The 18922-nt window shown below is 51.6% G+C and overlaps 1 protein-coding gene across 7 annotated transcripts in view; it reads right to left on the bottom strand.

Moving 5' to 3' along the window:
• The window catches only part of SLC4A4 (solute carrier family 4 member 4), a 204010-nt gene extending 185306 nt beyond the window's left edge, over window positions 1-18704 (bottom strand). For 6 of the 7 annotated variants that reach the window (XM_071808329.1, XM_071808327.1, XM_071808333.1 and 3 more), the window contains exon 1: window positions 5354-5372. The gene's annotated coding sequence lies outside the window, so the exon portion shown is untranslated. Of the gene's footprint in view, window positions 1-5353; window positions 5373-18685 lie in introns of those variants that run through there. The other variant, XM_071808335.1, reaches the window with a different exon arrangement.
• Window positions 18705-18922: the final 218 nt, after the last annotated feature.

Below are 18922 nucleotides of genomic sequence, written 5' to 3'. Positions count from 1 at the left end.
TTCATGTATGATGGCCACGCAATACCATTTACAAATCCGAAGAGTGGGAACAGAAGACACTACATGGCAACCACACCAAGTAAAATCCAAATGTGCTCACCACATTCCATTGCGCATTCGTAAAAGGCAGACCAAAACCCTTTACGTTTGGGTTCAGAAAAGCTCCTCTGAGTCTACAGAGCCATAAAGAACACCATGGTCAAACAAAGACTGCAGAAGTTCTGCAGGAAAACATAAAGAATCTGTGCTGTCCCTGGATGATTTGATAAAAACTACAGCACCACCACGTACATTGAGCCGTGACACAAAGACCGGTAGCTATAGGCACGATACGTTCTGCATGGCAGCACCCCGCCACAGGTATAGGGATAATACCAGCGTCAAGCCCTTTCAGAACCTGCCACAAACTGTTCTCATGAGCACAGCACAGCTCCCCTGTGATACCAGCAGAGCTCTACAAGCATGAGAAGTACCAGTTAAAAAAACCTCAAAGGTAACTGAAGCAGGGAGGGTGATTCTTGCTCACTCAGTCACTTGATCGTACTGCAGCCTTGTACAACAGGAGGACCGCAGCTGCTCCATGAGCTCCCGACAGTGACCATGGATATCAGGTGTTCACAGTCCTGCAGGCTCAAGAACTATAGGTATGTTCTCCTGCTTGCTATAAACTCACCTGAACCTACCCAGATGGTTTTGAAGTGGAAAACAAACCTGGACATCTCTTTGAAAGGATCCTCTTCCACCCCATCATCCTTCTGTGTAAACCACTCGCACCTTGTGCTATCAACTCACAAGAGCAGTAGGTTTTAGTTGGGTTTGAGGGAGGATCTCTCTCAAAACTTCAAGTAAAAGCAGGAAACAAGACGTACAAGGAAGCAGCCCTGTATTCCTTCGAGCTGCTCTGAACACTCTTGGTGTCATTAGCCAGTGTCATAACCACATGTCAGTGTGCCCCCGGCTTGGAGCTTCACTGCTCCAAAGGCAGCTCTGACCACCAGTGGGACACAGGCTCTCACTGCTGCCGCAGGTCCGTGTTAGGAAATGGATCCTTGGCAAAGGCATCTCAGGCAGACCAAGAGGTTCCCTTCAAGATGACTCCGGGACGGACACCCACCATACCCAGCCAGCCTGCCCCCATCTCCCCGTCCCTCCCAGTGGGAGAAGAGGGCTGAACCAGTCGCCACCGCCGCCCTTCAGCACCACGGCCAGCGCCGAGGCCCCCGCCCGGCCCAGGTGGCCCAGGGGGACAGGGGACAGCCCAGCCGGGCTGGCAGGTGAGTGGGACAGGGGACGGCCCAGCCGGGCTGGCAGGAGAGGGGGACAGGGGACGGCCCAGCCGGGCTGGCAGGAGAGGGGGACAGGGGACGGCCCAGCCGGGCTGGCAGGAGAGGGGGACAGGGGACGGCCCAGCCGGGCTGGCAGGAGAGGGGGACAGGGGACGGCCCAGCCGGGCTGGCAGGTGAGGGGGACAGGGGACGGCCCAGCCGGGCTGGCAGGTGAGGGGGACAGGGGACGGCCCAGCCGGGCTGGCTGGAGAGGGGGACAGGGGACGGCCCAGCCGGGCTGGCTGGAGAGGGGGACAGGGGGTGGCCCAGCCGGGCTGGCAGGAGAGGGGGACAGGGGACGGCCCAGCCGGGCTGGCAGGAGAGGGGGACAGGGGACGGCCCAGCCGGGCTGGCAGGAGAGGGGGACAGGGGACGGCCCAGCCGGGCTGGCAGGAGAGGGGGACAGGGGACGGCCCAGCCGGGCTGGCTGGAGAGGGGGACAGGGGACGGCCCAGCCGGGCTGGCAGGTGAGGGGGACAGGGGACGGCCCAGCCGGGCTGGCTGGAGAGGGGGACAGGGGACGGCCCAGCCGGGCTGGCAGGCGAGGGGGACAGGGGACGGCCCAGCCGGGCTGGCAGGCGAGGGGGACAGGGGACGGCCCAGCCGGGCTGGCAGGCGAGGGGGACAGGGGACGGCCCAGCCGGGCTGGCAGGAGAGGGGGACAGGGGACGGCCCAGCCAGAAATGGTTCAGCTTGTTCTGGTCTCAGCCATTCCAAGTGTTGCTGTGTGAAGTGCCTGCCGATGAATCAAATGGTGTAAGGTAACACCGAGATGGTTTGCGCTGTCTTAGAACCTCATTTCCCTTTTCTGTAATGAACGGAGTTTCCCAGACTTATTTTAAGCTGTTTTCCCGGATCTGCTTCATTTTCAGCTTAATAGTACTGAAGGATGTGTTAAAGGTTGAACAGAATGTAAATGAGGCCTTAAACATTAAGGGGCTTTGCACTTACTACAGGTCACCCATACCTATGTGCCAGCAGCTCATTTAATGACAAACATTATCAGCATTAAGACACGAAGAGTTTGTAACTACTCCAAGCTAATAAATCAAAATTATCAAATAGTTACGGGTTTCTTTCCGTTTTAATGGGGTTTTATGATACTGTGCAAGGAAGACAGATTTCATACTACCACGTTCGGCAGTTTATCTACTAAAACGCTAGAAAACAAATTAGAGTCACTAAATACCATATAAGAAAGAGCTCATTCTGAAATGCAGCTGGCCATAAATTAACACAGTTACTAGGAAATTCTAACAGTTTGGTGAGAATACTGTGCATGACGCTTACATCAGTAGAATTAAACTGATGATCAAACGCAAGTCTCATTCTCCAAATAGGCAATTACGATGTGCTCATCAAGTAAGTAAATTCCAAGTTATCTCTGGACAGAGTTAAACATGGAAAGCAAAACTAGCTGTTAGCATCGAAAAGTTACTTTCACCACTGTATTTCTGTATTTTTTGTCTACGTTTTGGGCTGTAATTTCATATCAGAAGATGCTGCTGCTGAAAGCCAAGCTTCAGCCTTGTGCTTCCTCCTTCCAAGCCCGTCCTGCTGCTCATTCCCTGGAGAGCTTTCTATCAGCTCTTTCTGCAGTCAAAGCTCAGCAAGCAAGCAGGAATTTGGGCGAAGAGTTTTCCTGCACACAGCTTACGCTGCAAAAACACCGCATTAACCTTCCCGAGGATGCTCCTACGCACCTAAGCATCGCGGAGTTAGACTCCCAGCTATGTTATTTCTAGCCATGCTTTCCCCAGGTGCTTACTCCTTTGGGCAAGCCCAGGACTCAGGCAGAGAAGTACTTGTTCTGTGTAGCCACCAGGTCTGCGGACACCTGCCTGGCAACCACCTCACCTCTGCGGGACCGGCGTGTCTGCCCGCGCACCAGCTCAGCCCCACGGGGCACGGTGCTCTGCCGCTGGAGCCATGGCGCGTGAGAGCTGCTCGCAGCTGGCACGCTGCTGGAATCCCACAACAGAGCTATAATAAGCACAGGGCATGACTAAACCTGAAGCGCTGTCGACTTTTCCAGTGGCATCATGCCAGAAGCCATATGCGATCCAGAATTTCCAACGAATGTGACCCACATCCTCCTTCAGTTCCTCACCACTGCACCAGCAGCACCTCTCCGCCCCCACGCAGCAGCCCGAGCGGCTTTGGGAGGCTGCTCCGTACAGCACGGACACCCCCTGCCCCGACGGAGACAGAAACGCGCGGCCATCACCGCACATCCTGATGCACTCCGGCTGCTTTCCTTACTCAGCGTTATCTTTCAGGCACCAGCTAAACGTGAAACGACTTGAAATTCTTTCACCAGAAGGCACAACGAGCTCATAGCTATATGGTTGAACCTGCCCTCCTGTGAGATCAGTATTTCTGCTTGGCTGAGTAGAATCTTTACCATCCCGCTGCTAGTCCGAACACACCATACTTTGTATGTGTTCCCACAGCAAATTCAAGGCGCTCTCTTGTAGTTAGACATGCTGACTCTATTTACAAGGTCACAAAAGGCAGAGTGACAACACCACACATAGCCCAAGATTCTCATTTGAGAACAGAGAACACAAAACTTAGGCAATAAATAACACGATACTGCTCGTACCACTAAGCACTGCCCTCTTGTAGGGGAATGCGCCGTGTCTGGTCCAAACGCCACCATGCAGGCAAAACAGCCAGTAGCACACTGTAAAAGCACCAAGAGTGACACCTGGCACCATCTACTCATCCAGCCTCTGGCTCTCGCTACCTTCTACTAACTTGGTTAAATCTTTGCACAGACACGAACACGGAAAGCTTTGAGTAGCCAGAGTCAGGCATTTTTAACGAGGAATGCCAGGGCTGTGAGCCGAAAAGGCAGAGTTTGCTCTTCCCCGAATGCCAGGAGGCAGAACAGCCACGAATGACATCCTCAACAGCTTCTGCTGAGAAAGCAAAGCGCTGGAAGGGCCGCTGCCTCTGAGCATCATCTCGGGCAAGGAGCTCACGCCCAGGTCCTGCAGAGAACGCTTAACCCTCTGTCCTCTCACGCTCCACAAACGCTGCTGGGATTCACGTGCAGATAGCGAGTGCAAACGGGGGAGGGAAGAGGGGGCAATTCAATCCTCACACCAGTTCATTCTTCAACCTGAGTTCACGGCTCGGAGGCCACAACAATCACTACGCTAAAACCTTGCTGAAAGCGTTGACGAAACAGGGCACGTTCAGGTAGGTAGGCATATATGCGCAGACATTGCTTTTAATGAGAACAGCAACAAAATGAAGGAGGAAATTGTTCCTTTCTGAAGTGACACACAGGTTACTTAAACTGGAATTTGGAAGCTAATTCTAGTATTTTCCTCTGACAGAACTCCATGCCTTAAACTTGTACAGTACATCACAAACACTACTTAATTTTACCGCTTTACCAGGCAGGCAACTAGCAATAACACTATTTTAAACATAGCAAAAGGCAGATAAAAATGATATAAAGTGGCCTGTTGAAGTTCAAGGAAGCCCAAAGGTCAAGTCAAACATTACACTTGGCCTCTTTTTCTTTTTTTTTAAACATGAATAGGTTTTGAGTCTTCTCTCCTTCACTTGTAGAGAGAACAAAAGCACAGATCCCTTAAAACACCTGAGATTGTGTGCCTGAAAACAACGGTACTCAAAGAACCAATCGTACTGAAAACCCCTCTTGATCAACACCTTTGTCTCAACCCTAGAGCAAACTCGGTTTAGAAACCCTTCTGCTAAAAAGCACTTTCCTTCCGGACACAGCTTCAAACCACCACCCAGCACCAGACAGAATAACCTGGTCTCGTTGCTTCGAACCCCGACCCTGTGTGATCCCCAACAGCGTTTGCCTCAGCAGATCTGACGCTCAAACTGCAATTCTGCTCCTCCGGGGCAAGGACAGGAATGAATTCAGACATGCCCGTCTTCGCAGAGCACAGCACTGTGCTTCTGGGAAATGCTGCTGTTCGGAGCTCAGTAACTACATCCCCTGTACACACTGTAGCTTGCCTTTTGGATTGAGGACTCCTTACCTCCAGACAAGCCTGCGTGGACTCCCTCCTGCGATGCGTGGATACGCAGGCTCACTCGTGTTCTCTGGGATAAGCTGTCTTCCTAAAGCGACTGCTGACTTCTCCTTTCCTTTCAACTCCTCATCGCTTCTCCGTTTTTCAGGTGAGCAGCTTATTTGAAATAAAAATGTAAAACTTAGTGGAAGCTCCAAGACATCTCGTTAAACCAAACCTTCACCTACTGCCTCTGAGCGCTGGGGCTCTTATCCAGAATGGTGGTGTTGCTTTCCTGTTTGATCACCCAAAAGCTCAAGACTGGCCAGACTACTGCAACTTCCCTTCTTAACCAAAGACATAAATGTCTCAAAAAATGGCATCATTTTATTACACATCACCACCATGCTTCTCAGTCGTGAATCCCAGCCTCCTTAACTTGAAAAGTTACCAGTGTTCTTGTGGCATTCCTTAGCAGCCCAAGTCATGTCCCTTCAGCAACCGCTTTCCACGCTGGCCAAGCGCAGGACGAGAGCCCCGCCCAGCGGTCCCTTCTTCATTCAAGGCTGTGGGAGCTGTGAACTCCCCGCACTCCCAAAGGGCGCGCACCCGGCCAGGCTGCCGCAGCGCTTCTCAGGGACACCAAGGGGCTTCACCTCACCGCTTTCAATCCCGTAGTTTATTTCCCAAAAAAGTGAGACTTCATTTCTGAAGGGGACAAGCTGCACCAACACACGTCACCACAGATGATGGTCACTTCTGAAACTGTAGGAGCCTCTTGTTTGCAAACATCATTGCAACTGCCTTCTACAGATACCCCTTGTACTATGTATTTTCTCTCTCATGCTGTCAGCAGTCTCCGAGCAAGAACCTGCCAGAGAGAGCTGCATATGAACCTGGGACAGTGGGGTTCCATGTTCTTCAAGAAACAACCAGGCTTCGTAGCCAAATGCTTGTGAGCCACCTGTAGTCGGTAGTAGGGCTGCACAGCAATATTGTTGTTAAATAATGTGCAAACAACAAGTTTCAGGGAAAAAATACTATAATTTAAGTGAATCTATGCATTGACAGTTGTTTATATTTAAAAAAAGCAAATCACGCAACGTGAGGCATCTCCTCATATTACTTGATTGCACAGCTCCAGGTTTTACACAATCCAGCACTGACTGACAAACCTAAGCCCATATTAAAATGTACACTCATAAACACCCAGAAATGAAGTTAACGAAAAGCAGATCAGCCAGCTTCCAACAGCACTAAGTGTCAGCCGCTCCCTTCAGCACTGAGGGCCACTGATCTGAAACCTCTTGGTGACCAAGGCAACTTGCACATTGCTTACCAGATAAAAAGCTGAAAGAGCCAGAACACACTTCAAATGGGTCATTTCCCATCTGCTGGTCCCAAAGTGCTTCAGACCACAGAGCACACTGCAGCACTCCCGTTTCAAGACAAACACCCTGATTTTCAGATGGCATTAACGCACAGGCGGCGTGCTGGGCTCAGCTGGTTCGAGGCTGAAGCAGAACGCACGGGCTGCCCCGCCAGCCCCCGGGGCCTCTGCCTGCACAGCACCGAGCACCCTGCGCTCCCCGCAGACCGCGAGCACCGCGGTACTCAGCACTCACCAGGCGCACGGGTCAGCCTTCCCAGACCTCGGTGAACGCCCAGGCACACGTCTTCAGGTGTCTGCTCCCACGGCAATCACAGAGCCGTGAGGAGAGCACGGCTCACCTCAGCTGTCACCAAGGGAAACTTTAAACAGCAGCTTAACTTGGGGAGCTCTCCCTGCTTCCACCTCACGACACAGCCTCAGGAGGCCACCGAGGCTTAAGCAGAACCAGCCTGAGCTTCTGGGAATTCTGGTTTCAAAGGCTGGACTCGGCCGGTGGACACCTCCTTTGCCCGAGAGGTAAGCCGCCTCCGGGTCACCCAGCCCGCTCCCGAGCCAGCCCACGCATTGTTTTTGCGAAACAGTTATTCCAGCTTGCTTATGCTGCTCTGCTTTCTGTCATTTACCCAGGGCAAAGGGTTATCTGATCTTGTCATGGGTAATGTAACAACGTGTTCAAGGAAGATCACAGACTAAATTCTCCCAGGTGCCTTACAAGGCAACAGTCACAGGGCTGTGGCAGCAGAACAAGAGAGCCCAGCTTTGGTTACCTGAGCCAAAGGACCACTGAAAAAAAAATAGAAAAAAAAAAAGAAAAAAGGCAACCCCCCCCAACACAAATGTCAGTTGGATAAAAAGCAGGAATAAACACTGTGCACCCCTCCTTTGGAAAGAACTGGCATGATGGGGATCCCTCTAAAGGGTTTTAGATGTTTAACTGCCTCTGCAACACACTCAAGCACTCAGCATTCCTGAGTCTGCGAAGGTAAGTGCAGATTTAATACTAAGATGTTCTTTTACCTACACGAAAGGCTGTTTAAAAGTCAGCTGTAATCAAATGCCGACAGGTCTCTGAGCTAAAACCTGTTTCCAACAGTAGCATGGACAGTGTCCCACTGTCACCACCACATTTGACACTCTGCAGGAAGCACTTTTCCTTTCCTCCTGCGGCACTCCTCGGGCACGGCACAGCCCCAGAGCCTAGTACCGCTTTCCTCGAGGTTCTTCCACCCGTCTGCAACGCAGGGCAGGCCGGCTCAGCCCACAGCCGCCTCCTGGGCACGCTGGAGGACGCCTGCTTGCCTTGACACCACAGAACCAATGCCTGCTTCTCTTCCTGTCAGACAACCGTGAGCCCCGAGTGCCCAGCCCAGGAACCAAGCTGTGTGCACGGCCGAAGCACACGTTTGGCTGGGGACCGGTCAGAAGGAAACCGCCACAGCCATGGCCACAGACTTCCTGCTTTACCTTTGACACATTCCTGCTTGCTCTTGGTTCCTTCTGGAATAGGTCACCTTCCAGATTTACAGCACCATACACCGGAGGATTGCAAGAGTCTCGGGTACTGCCAGCCATAGCAGGAGCTGTACAGGTGCCTATGACAAACAAAAGAAATCATTTATCTGTGCCCAGAGGCCTCTGACAGGGCCCAGGGCCTGACTGCAGCACAGAAAAGGGCTGTTAGTGGCCAGGGATACTGTCAGCAGCCCTTTCAGCCAGGCTTCAGCTGAAAACCCCTCCCCATGAGCCGCGCAGGCCCGGGGGCTCTGCGCAAGGCGGATTCGCGCCAGGACACCCGGCCAGCTTACCAGAGAACACCACGGCGGTGTTCCTTCTGTGTGGCCAAGACAAGCAACTGCAGGACTTAAGGCGGTTATATCGTTATTCTATGATAAGCACAGGGCTTCTGCTCCTACCTGTCCTTGCTTAAAAAGCAAATGCTCTCCCCTCCTTTCTTCACAAGTAGGAAAGGTGTGAGGGACTCTCAGGGAGAACGATGTATCAGGTGCTTTGTGCCACTACAACTTCAACAGTGACCAGGGATACCAAGATTACTTTGGTCGACATTAAAGCATCAGATTAGCCAGTCTATTCCTAAATAGAATAGTCTACTCCTAAATTCCACACTCAGTGGAAAAAGTGAGAAGTGAATGTTCAAGAGAGCTCTAAGGCTGCAGGAGCCAATTAGAACAACACCACAACCCACCACAACACACTTGCACACAACCAAAACCGTTCAGCCTGTGGCCAGACCTGGGAAATGCAGGAGCTGCACAGCAAGGTCAGTTCTGGGAAGGATCAGTACGTCAGCATGAGAACCATTTCAGGAGCACGCCATGACAGCGCTGCCCCAGGCGCAGAGCCAGCGCACCCTGTGCCCCCTCCAGCACCCTCACCACGCAGGACCTGGCTGCAGGGCCCGTTTTGCCACGCGTCTCAAACGCTTGCTTACACCAAGCAAAACACAGAGCTATCTTCTGGCTCAGGAGTTACTGCCGGGCTTGCCCATCTCGCTGCCTTACCCAAGCTCCCTACTCCGGCACGGTAAGCTGGCGTGGTGCTGCGCACCACAGCGGCGCGGGCGGCCTGGCAAGCTCCGGGGACCTCGCCTGCTCCGTGTCCTGTGCAGGAAGCCGTACAGCACACGCAGCAGGGGAGAACAGGAGGATGTGAGCCTTTAACCAGTACTGCAGTGTGCTCTCTTTGCACCAAAGACATCGTGTAAACCACTGCAGCTCACCAGACAACCACAATGGAAAGCACTGCCATGGAAACTAGCAGCAAACTAGCCTGGCATTCAAAAACACACACAAGATTTTTGTCTTAGGTTAGGACTGGCCAAACAGGGACATATGCAGCTCCGCAGCTTGACAATCTATTCACGTAGGAAGTCAATTAAGAAATTGGCAGCCCCAACAGGAGTGGAGGTGAGCTGCAAGGAGCCCAGGGCACGATTTTCCCCTCCACAGTTGCCTCAGTTAGCCACCCTGTAACAGACAACGAGCTCTGGAGGCTTGCAACACACGGGGCTGAGACAAACAGCTTTGCCTCTTTCCATCTTTCCTTTTCACCTTGGGACAGCTCGAACTCAGTTCGGTAAGCCCCAAAGCTCTGAACAACCTTGGAATGGCTCCTCACTTCAGTCTCCTCCGGCGCTGCAGTGCCCCGGGTGGGCAGCCATGCTTTGCTGCGAGGTGGGGTACCCGATTACTGCAGCTGCGAATCAACAAGGTGAAACTCTCAATACCAGGTACTTCCTCCCCAGCAGCGGCAGCAGAGCCGCAGGGTGCGCCTGCCCGCACACGTGGCAGCGGCCGCGCAGAGACGTCGGGGCCGCTCTCAGCAGCAGAGCCGGCCCAGGGAGCAGCACGCGTGCCATGACACCCGCTGGTCCTCAGCTGGCCGGGACCCACACAGACTGGCCGGACTTTCACAGCACAGAACATTCAGAGAATCTTTCTGCGTAAGAAAACCAAAAGCCAATGCCACATACTAAGACATTACAGGAAAGGGAACTACATGACAGCAAAAACTGAAACCATAATTAGCTGTTACGATTACCGAGCAGTAACTATGTTGTGTGTGGTTACAGAGCAATAACCCTGTTTGGAGTCACTGGCTGGCTACACGCTGTGCTGGACGCTGCAGGCACACTTCTCCCATCAACGGTTCAGCACCCAACACCTCCTTCTAAAGCCCATGCAGAACACAGCAAAACCTCCAGGGGGCTCGGGCAGGGGGAATTTCTGAAAGCCCAGGGACTTCACCGCACAGGCTCACACACAAACAGTGCTTTGCAAACCTAAGCAAGGCTGAGGAAACAGACCCACAGTTTGCACTGACAGTGTCGAGCGGGTTAGATGACATCCCCGATGACAAAGGCACGCAGAGGTAGATCCCATCACACAAAGCCCTCCAGCAAGAGTAAAGGATGATCCTGGACTGCACTTGGTTAGGTGCAGTGCAAGAAAACAATGAAAAGAAGCACGTTAACGAAGGCTGATTTTTTCTTCTAAGATGGTAAGTGGGCTCTCAGCAAGGAAAGAATACTGTTGGCTTCTACAGGCTGAGAAATCTTGTCTACGTCCAGCCAGCAGCTGCAGTGACGGGAAAGAATGAGCAATTGTTCCTGGACCGGGAGAAAAAAAACAACCAGCTTTCCCAAATTATTCTGGAAAACAAACCCAACAGTAAGACACATAAAAACACGAGCTGCCACCAAAGCTCAAGCAAACTCAATGAGAATGTCGCTCCCTTTGCTACAGCCCTAGCTGGTACCCACCATCTACTCGAGCTGATGGGGAACTGCCCGGCCACGATTGCACCATGTTATCTGTGGCACACAAAAGAAGAACATCTCCAGCAAGAAGTGCTCGGTGTGTCCCTTGGCAGAGTTCCCACCATCAGATATTGAGATACAACCACCTGGATCCCAGAAGGCCAAATTCCATGAAGATGTCAGGCAAAGCCATCAAGTAATGGAAAAAGAAGAAAAAGCTGAAGGATTCAGGAGGATGGAATTGCAGAAAAGATTACAAAGGCTGCAGGTCCCCTTCAAAACGAAGAAGACAAGGAAAATGCTAACTTCCTAACAGATACGATACAACTCTTTGCAAATAGCAAACTCTGTGCTACAAGCACATATTAGTTCACTCAAGCCACCCTCTGATTAGGCCAAAATATAATTAGCGACTCTTTCGATGGAGCCTGTTCTATGAAAACAAATCCACAGTTCAGCAAAGCTACTTTTAAGTTCCTAGAATAAATACAACCTTAAATGCTACAAGTTCTACTGCCTCTGAGCTTGCTGTCTAACTCGCACAGCATTCAGCTTTGGACGAAGGTGAAGAGCGATAAACCACGTCCTGTCGGCATTGCTGCGGATGGCACCGGGCACACCGCGCTCAGCCGTGTGCCACAGCCGCCGGGCGGCACGAGCGCAGGGCAGCTCTGCACCGGCCACAAGCACGCGCTGCTCCACGGGAATCACCATCAACCATCCACTACAGGCAAGTCACAACCGCCCTGTCCTTCCCTCGGTAACACCCGACCGTACCCAGCCCTCGCGGGCAGAGCGTCTGAGCAGAGAGCTCTGACGGACATGATCTGCAAATACTGTAGCAATGCATTCTCAGAAACAAAGGCCATTTGTCTCCACATGACTTACATTTGCAGTATATCTTTCATCTTATTATCTTAAAAATCCCGGTTCTACCATCCTAAAGTAATCTTTGCAAAGGCAGCGACAGGCCGGTTCTGCCCCTCACGAGGTCACTTCTGCTGCAGAGAAACAAAAACTCCAAAAATCAACTTTCTCGCTAAAGAGAAGTTTGGACAAATGTTCCCTTCAAGAAGCTGTGCTTTATGTTAAACATTTCTCCATCTACCATCAGGGGCTTTTAAAAACTGAATACACTTCTTCTCAAACCCGGGAGAAGTAAAATACAAAGAAGGAAAAAAGAAAAAACCACAGAGCTCGTACCCCAAGCGCGATACAAACACCTCATATGGCCTGACTGTCAGAGCAAACCTCCCCCGTGACCCCTTTCATTAAACATTTACAGACGGCTCATCCGCATATCTGCGTCCCAGGCCAACAACGTGGAGTCTGCGGCCAGACGCGCTCAGCTGGACGGTGGGTCAGGCCCGTCATCCCACCAAGCAGCCACGAGACAGAGGAGAGAGGCTCTGAACAACCACCAGCTTTGCGCCGAAAATTCAGCTTCTCTGAGTCCCTTCTGAGCTCATTCTCCTAACGGAGAGATGCTATTAACAACAACAACAAAGCAACACACCACCAAACAAAATACACACAGCCGCGTGACGGGTTCCTCCTTGACAACACGCCACATGCCAAGAAACACCCCAACCTTCCTCCTCACCCCTGAAGTGCTTTAGCTGAGCCAGAGTTGCAGCAGCCAGCGTTGCCCAGCCCACGGCGAGCTCCCTGCGAGCCCAGCACAGCCACCTACACCCCGAGGGACACCGGCACGCGCGTGCGGGTGAGCGCGGCCTTGCCCGGGGAAAACGCGCCCTTGGTACTTCAGGCTCCACAGGCAAAACCTGAACCTAAGCATCGTTTTAACCAAAACAACCGTGCCAGCAAAAGACGCAGGACAAAAGGGCCTGCCGGATTTGTAATGGTTGTCTGCATTCCGTCATCTATGTTTATTTGGCAGAGGAAAAAAAATGGATCTGTAGATGCTCTTTAAGGAAGCTCTTATTGTGTAATCTATCAGGTGTACACATCTGACCCTACCACCACCGGAGCATTCAGTCCCTTTAAAACTGCTTCTTCCTGCTTTCATAACCCTTTAGTGGCAGCGCCGTCCCCTCATTGCAGCGCCCAGACACGGAACAGATACGGCAGTGTGACCATCGCCACCGTACACCCACCGCGGGCCTGCTTAGCCCCATCGGCCGTCACCCACAAGGAGCAAAACACCCAACACTTCGTTGGTAAGCGGCCCGGGGCACACAAACTTCCTACACAGGCAGAGACAGGAGGGAGAAAAGCAAGGATATTACAGCTCCTCTAGCGATTTACACTCCTCATTTTCCTCCTCCACAGTCGGTCCCCCGTGGTTTTGTGGTCACGGGCCGGCGCTCCAGGTGACGGGGCAGCGGCACCGGCCATCCCAGCTGCGCGGGGCCGGGATCTCCCTAAACTGCACCGTCCCCGGTGCCTCCTGCGGGGTGCGGCACGTAAACTTCGCATACTGCAACAGCTCTTCAGGCCTGTCTTTAAGTGGCCCTTCCCACATTTGTACGGTTTTCTCCTACAGAACAGCAGCTCATTTTTTACGTGCCTCTTCTTCAGCGACAACAAAGAACCTCGCCACTCACCAGGCCTTTCAGCATTGGACTTCCAAACCTGGAAGTAGAATTCCATCAGTTTCCTTCTAACATCTATAAACCCACCCAGTTTAGCCTCTGCTTGACTCATCCATTCAGCGTGTTACGTGACGTGCTCTGCTTTATTCAGGTCACTGCCCATTCCCACTCCTCGCTCAGTCCTTTCAAGTGAGGAATTCAGTCCAGTCCAAAGCAATAGTCCAAGCTCAAAAAAGATTCTGTTCCCCTCCCATGTCCAAGGTCAAGCAATAACCAACCCACTCCACGCTCTCTCAATTCTCTCTAAGGGGCAGCAATACTGCCGCTATTTGTCATGTACTGTCACATTAGCAATGGCAAACTTAGTAACTCCTGAATTTAAGTTTCAAAAAAAACTTGATGTAGGTTTAAAAACCATTTCTCAAGCTCAGCTTTGTTGCTGTAATAAAATATGACAGTCCCTTAGCAAACATATGAAACATGTCTTAACTAGCATAGTGCAAGTTTGACTGGTAATTTGTATACATAGTATGGAGATGCTACACTTGCTTACTTGACTGTACCGCTTCACTGCTCCGTAGAACACCTTCAGTGCATTAAAATAACATGGTCCTAAATTATTTACTTTCCCCATTCTAGCTTAAGAGTCATATAATTTTCCACATGCACAATAAAAATGTCTATGAATTCTGCCACTTGACACAACTGGTGCCCCCCAGGAACAGCCAACCCAGTCACAGTCGTCTGCAACACCAACTCTAAGACACAGACCGCAGACTCCTGAGGCCAAGGGCCAATGGATTCCCAAAAGTAACAGAACAAGCAAGCTGACATTTCTTCCATAAAAGCATAAGATCACACCAGCAAAAAGTTGTACGTGGCCTAAATCAGTGCTAAGAACCACTGGTCCACAAGTTCCGAATACGCCAGCCATCCCGGGCCTCTCTAAAAAGCTCACAACCTTCGTTTTGGCCACTGAAGGACACAAACCCACCATCCTGGGGACGCGATTCTCCCGCCTCGTCACTTGTGCAAAGCAGAAGCGAGCTGATGAAACGCCGCAGTTCGGCACAAGCAACGTCCACATCGTACCGGCTGCTGCTGAGGCGAGCGCAGTGTCTGTCTGTCTGTCTGTCTGCTGACAGCACAGCCCCACCAGCCCCACCGCTGCCTGCGAGTCACCAGTCTCTTCTCCCAAGGCTCTGGATGGATTGTGCATGCCACAGAGATCTCAATGGGCTCCACTTAGCAACAGCCTACCTCAAAGCCAGCCCACAAATACCCCCCTCTCCCAGGATTAGAGCACACTTGTTTCTGTAAGGATAGAAAGCCTCTCCCCTCCATCTCCATTTGTGATCTGTTTGTCACTTGGATTTCTGTGGAACTTCTCTGAAATGAGGCTTCAACAATAAACACCAGCCAAAGATGCAGTCCAGGGCACCTCCTTCTGTCTCCCAGCCTGGCAGACAAGCACGACGACAGAAGCCGTATCAGCCAGAGGAGAATCGGCTCTGCCACCTGACTCTATCCCTCCCAACACGTCTGCCTCTCCAGCCCGGGGACCCAACAGGCGCACCTTCAGCGAGCTGCCTTTGTCGGTCTCTGTGATACCAGTAAACCACTCGTCTCTCTAGGTCTACGGATTTTTACATCAAAATCAATACACAAAATACTTGGCCTAGCACAATTAAAGAGTATACACTGAATACCATGGAAAGTGTCTAAACTTACAATGCATCAGGGCAAAATTGGATTAATCACAAAATATTCTAAACTTCCCATGTTTTTCCTGCCAGTTTACTTATCTTCAGCCTGAGCTAATTTGTTTTCTGATTTATATTTATTTACTGATAGCCAGTTACACACACTAAAGGCTTTACCTGCCTCCTCTTTGGAGTAATATCTCCCTCACTCCGTCCTTCTTGTTCCATGGTTACCAGTCTTCACACATCACCCACCCGGCTTCTGCTGCACCAAAACCCTTGACCCAGAAGTTGTTCTTCAACTCTCAGGTTCCCCATCTTGCCCCGTTCCCAGAGGCAGCCGCAGGCACTACCACCAAGGCGTGCGGGCACCCCGCCGCCCCGGCTGGCAGCGGCTCAGACGGACAGCACCTGCTGACGGGTGCTCTCTGAGCCTCCTGCTCGCAGGGCTGACTACGCTGCCTTTTGAAGGGGCTTCTCCCAGGGCTCTTCAACTTGTCTTCTGTCTCCGTTGCCAGAGACAAAATCATGGAGAAATCGTATTAGTAGAACTCTTAAGTGCAGTCACCTTTTTCCATATGGTTTGCTAACTCCCATGCGACTATTTCCCCTTTTGCATTTCTGAGATGTGCATCTTTTCGGAGCGCCAAGCATTTTTTACAGAGACCACGTCCTGGTTCCTGCTGGGGTTCTGTCTTACTCAGGGAAGAAGTTACACTCTTACCATTCATTATCAGTTTACGTCTTGCTTTTCATTTCAGGTATACCTACACATTAATTACGTCAAGGTTCATCACAAAATTTCTTTCCCTTACCATCTGTCTCAATTCCCTCTCTTTAAAACACTGCTAAGAAATCCCCTGTAGCTCTTCCCATCCTCCCGACCGATCACACAGCAGTTCAAGGGTTACAAATGCAGAAAAACCCCTTAGGGCAGCCCTTGCTCTCAGCAGCGCAGGTGCTGCCCGGGTCACCTCAGAACGGCAACTCAGACCACACACTGTCAGCAGCCAGGGCAGAACCAAGGGCTTCCAAACGCTAACGCTTCTGGTTTCACTGCAGACGAAGGCTGATCATATCAACAGTCCACAGCGCCCTGAGAAAGGAAAACAAAACCAAACCTGCATACAGTCCTGACAGCCACCGTTTAAACAGTACTGTAGGTAGAGCGCTGAAAACCAAGGATGAGGTTCCACTGGGGGTCACGCCAGCGCCCAAACTGACAGCGTCCGTGCAAAAGCACACGAAAGATGCACATCGTCTAATGCACAGTTTTTTCAGTTGTGTGGATGTGCCGCAGTTGAGGTTTTCTGGTACATAAGAAAAGCCAGTTGCACTTATAGAGTCCTACCACATTATCTGGTGTATTTTAAGTGAAATACTCTGGCAGCTCATTAAGTTAACGGGATGCGTAACAACCGTTCTCTAGCGCTACAGCAGGAAGGCAGGACGTTGCGACAAAACCGTGCCAGTAACGTTGGCTGCTAGGCTTTCTTGCCTAGAAATCCATATGCCGAGTTGGCCACAGGAGGTAAGAACAGGATAAATAAAGCCTTCTTCCAACACAAATAAAGGGAAAAAAAATATACAAGAGACACTTTTGCACGGAGTAATGCCTGAAAAACCATCAAATGACTGACCGCATTCAATGAACACAGCGCTCCCTTACAGGCAGACTGAAGATTTAGAACAGAACATACTAACCAACAAAAATCCCCAAAACGTAACACCCCGAAATCAAGAATCAGAAGTGGAAATTGGTACTTACATGAAGAGGCTGAGAATTCTGATATCTACACCTAATTTCAAGACTTTAAGTACTCCCTAGCAAAAGACAAGACCATTCAATGGATATACTGTGCCAGCCAGCAAGAAACACTGTGTGCCAGACCCAGTGACTTCATCCTGCACAGAAATGCCTCCCGAGATTCTGAAGCCCAGCTCCCCAAGACAAGGGTCAGTACGGTACCGGGCAGTAATTCACCGTAAGTGCACAGGCGCTCAGCAGGGGAGATGACAGAGCGGCGCAGGTACCACCATCCAACACACACGCTGTTGTAAGTGAAATGCAAAGGGTTCAGTCCATAGGTAGCAACATGACAGATGCGGAAAATAAACAGGTTATGCTCCGCTGCTATGGACAAGCAGATTAGAACAAAACCAAAAAAACCTCTCAAAGACAGCACAGCAACTGCACAGACAGAGAAGATCACTGGCAAGAAGTGGCGAAGGATGGTGCTGCAGAAGGACTTCGACAGACACAGAACAGGCACGGAGACCTTCAGCCCACGCTGCACAGCGAGCAGGCGGAGTCGCTGCGCGTTCAGCAGTGCTTCCCGACCCGCTGCCTGCACCATTCCAGCTGCACTGCAAGGCGGGCCCAGAAGCCACCTCAACAGCAGTGTTTGAAGTCAGAAGTGCACCCAGATGCTGGAGATGTCCGCATCTGAGAGCAACGGGCAAGCGCAGATGATCAATAAAACATCAAATTTAGCTGCATTATCACTGGGAGTGTATCCTGGGTGAACTGCCCTGGGAAAAAAAGGCAGTTTTAAGGCAGAAAGAGTAATGACTCATCTCCGGCACAGGCAAATTCCATCAGCCCCACTGGATGCACAGACCAGCTACGTGTCATTAAAAGATCTCACAAGAAACCAATACTTACATGAGCTAAATAACTACAAACATGAGCGAGATTCTGGCTGTCCCACACAAGTTTAAGCGTGCAACATCATTGGAACACTTGGCAGATACAAAGGACTTGTCGGGTGTACGATGCCAGAGCATCTTAGCATCACCCAAGGCCAGTGGTGCCCATACTGACAGGCTGAACAGGACAGGAAGCCACAGGCGGCAGGGCCGTGATCCACCACACCACGAGCAGCCTCTGAGGAACAGGCTTGTGCATAAGCCACGCTGACGTTCGCCAAGGATGGAGTATCTCAGCAGCTAAGACCTCAAACTGCAAGATGATATGTACTCCACACCTGAATGTGTGGGAACAGGAGGGGCACGAGCTAGGCACTACAGAAATCAATTGAAGTGAATGTACAGTAGCACAAGGCCAGCTGAAAGCAGAGAGTGCCTGAGGAAAGGAGGGCTCCCAGTTGCAAGCAATCTCAGTAGCCTCTCCAAGGCACAGAACTGTTCAACCCCACAGAACAGTTGTGCTCCTGTGTCACAACACACAGCAAGCCCACCATTCCAAAAACAGGATGCTTCAGGCGCACTCCGTCACCAACGGCAGGCACAACAGGCCGTAAAAGCTCCAGCATCCTACCAGGCGGTGTCAGACTGCGGCCACCGCACGCTGCAAGAGACGCCACCGACACGGACCTCGCTTCAATGACAGGATGGCTTTCCCTGAGACAGTAACAAGGCAGAGATGGCAAAGAGACCGTTGACAGGGTCAAAGACACATGGAGTACCTACCCAACTACGCTGAACCATTGCAGTAAATCCTCATGAGACAAGCAGCGGAGCGGATCAGGAACAGGTATTGGAAATGCAGTTTTTCTGTGCCGGCGGGGGTTCCCGGCGCGGCGCAGCGCAGCGCAGGCAGGACACGGGCAGCCCCGCGCTCTGCCGCAACAACGCAGTCAGTGACCTGGGGCCACGGTACACAGCGCAGGGGCTCCGGGTAAAGGCCACCAGCCAGCCCCACGCAGG

Source organism: Patagioenas fasciata, chromosome 4, assembly GCF_037038585.1.
Source record: "Patagioenas fasciata isolate bPatFas1 chromosome 4, bPatFas1.hap1, whole genome shotgun sequence".
NCBI lineage: Eukaryota > Metazoa > Chordata > Aves > Columbiformes > Columbidae > Patagioenas > Patagioenas fasciata.
Note: the sequence above shows the minus strand (reverse complement) of the source record. Positions and strands in the feature narration are given on the sequence as shown.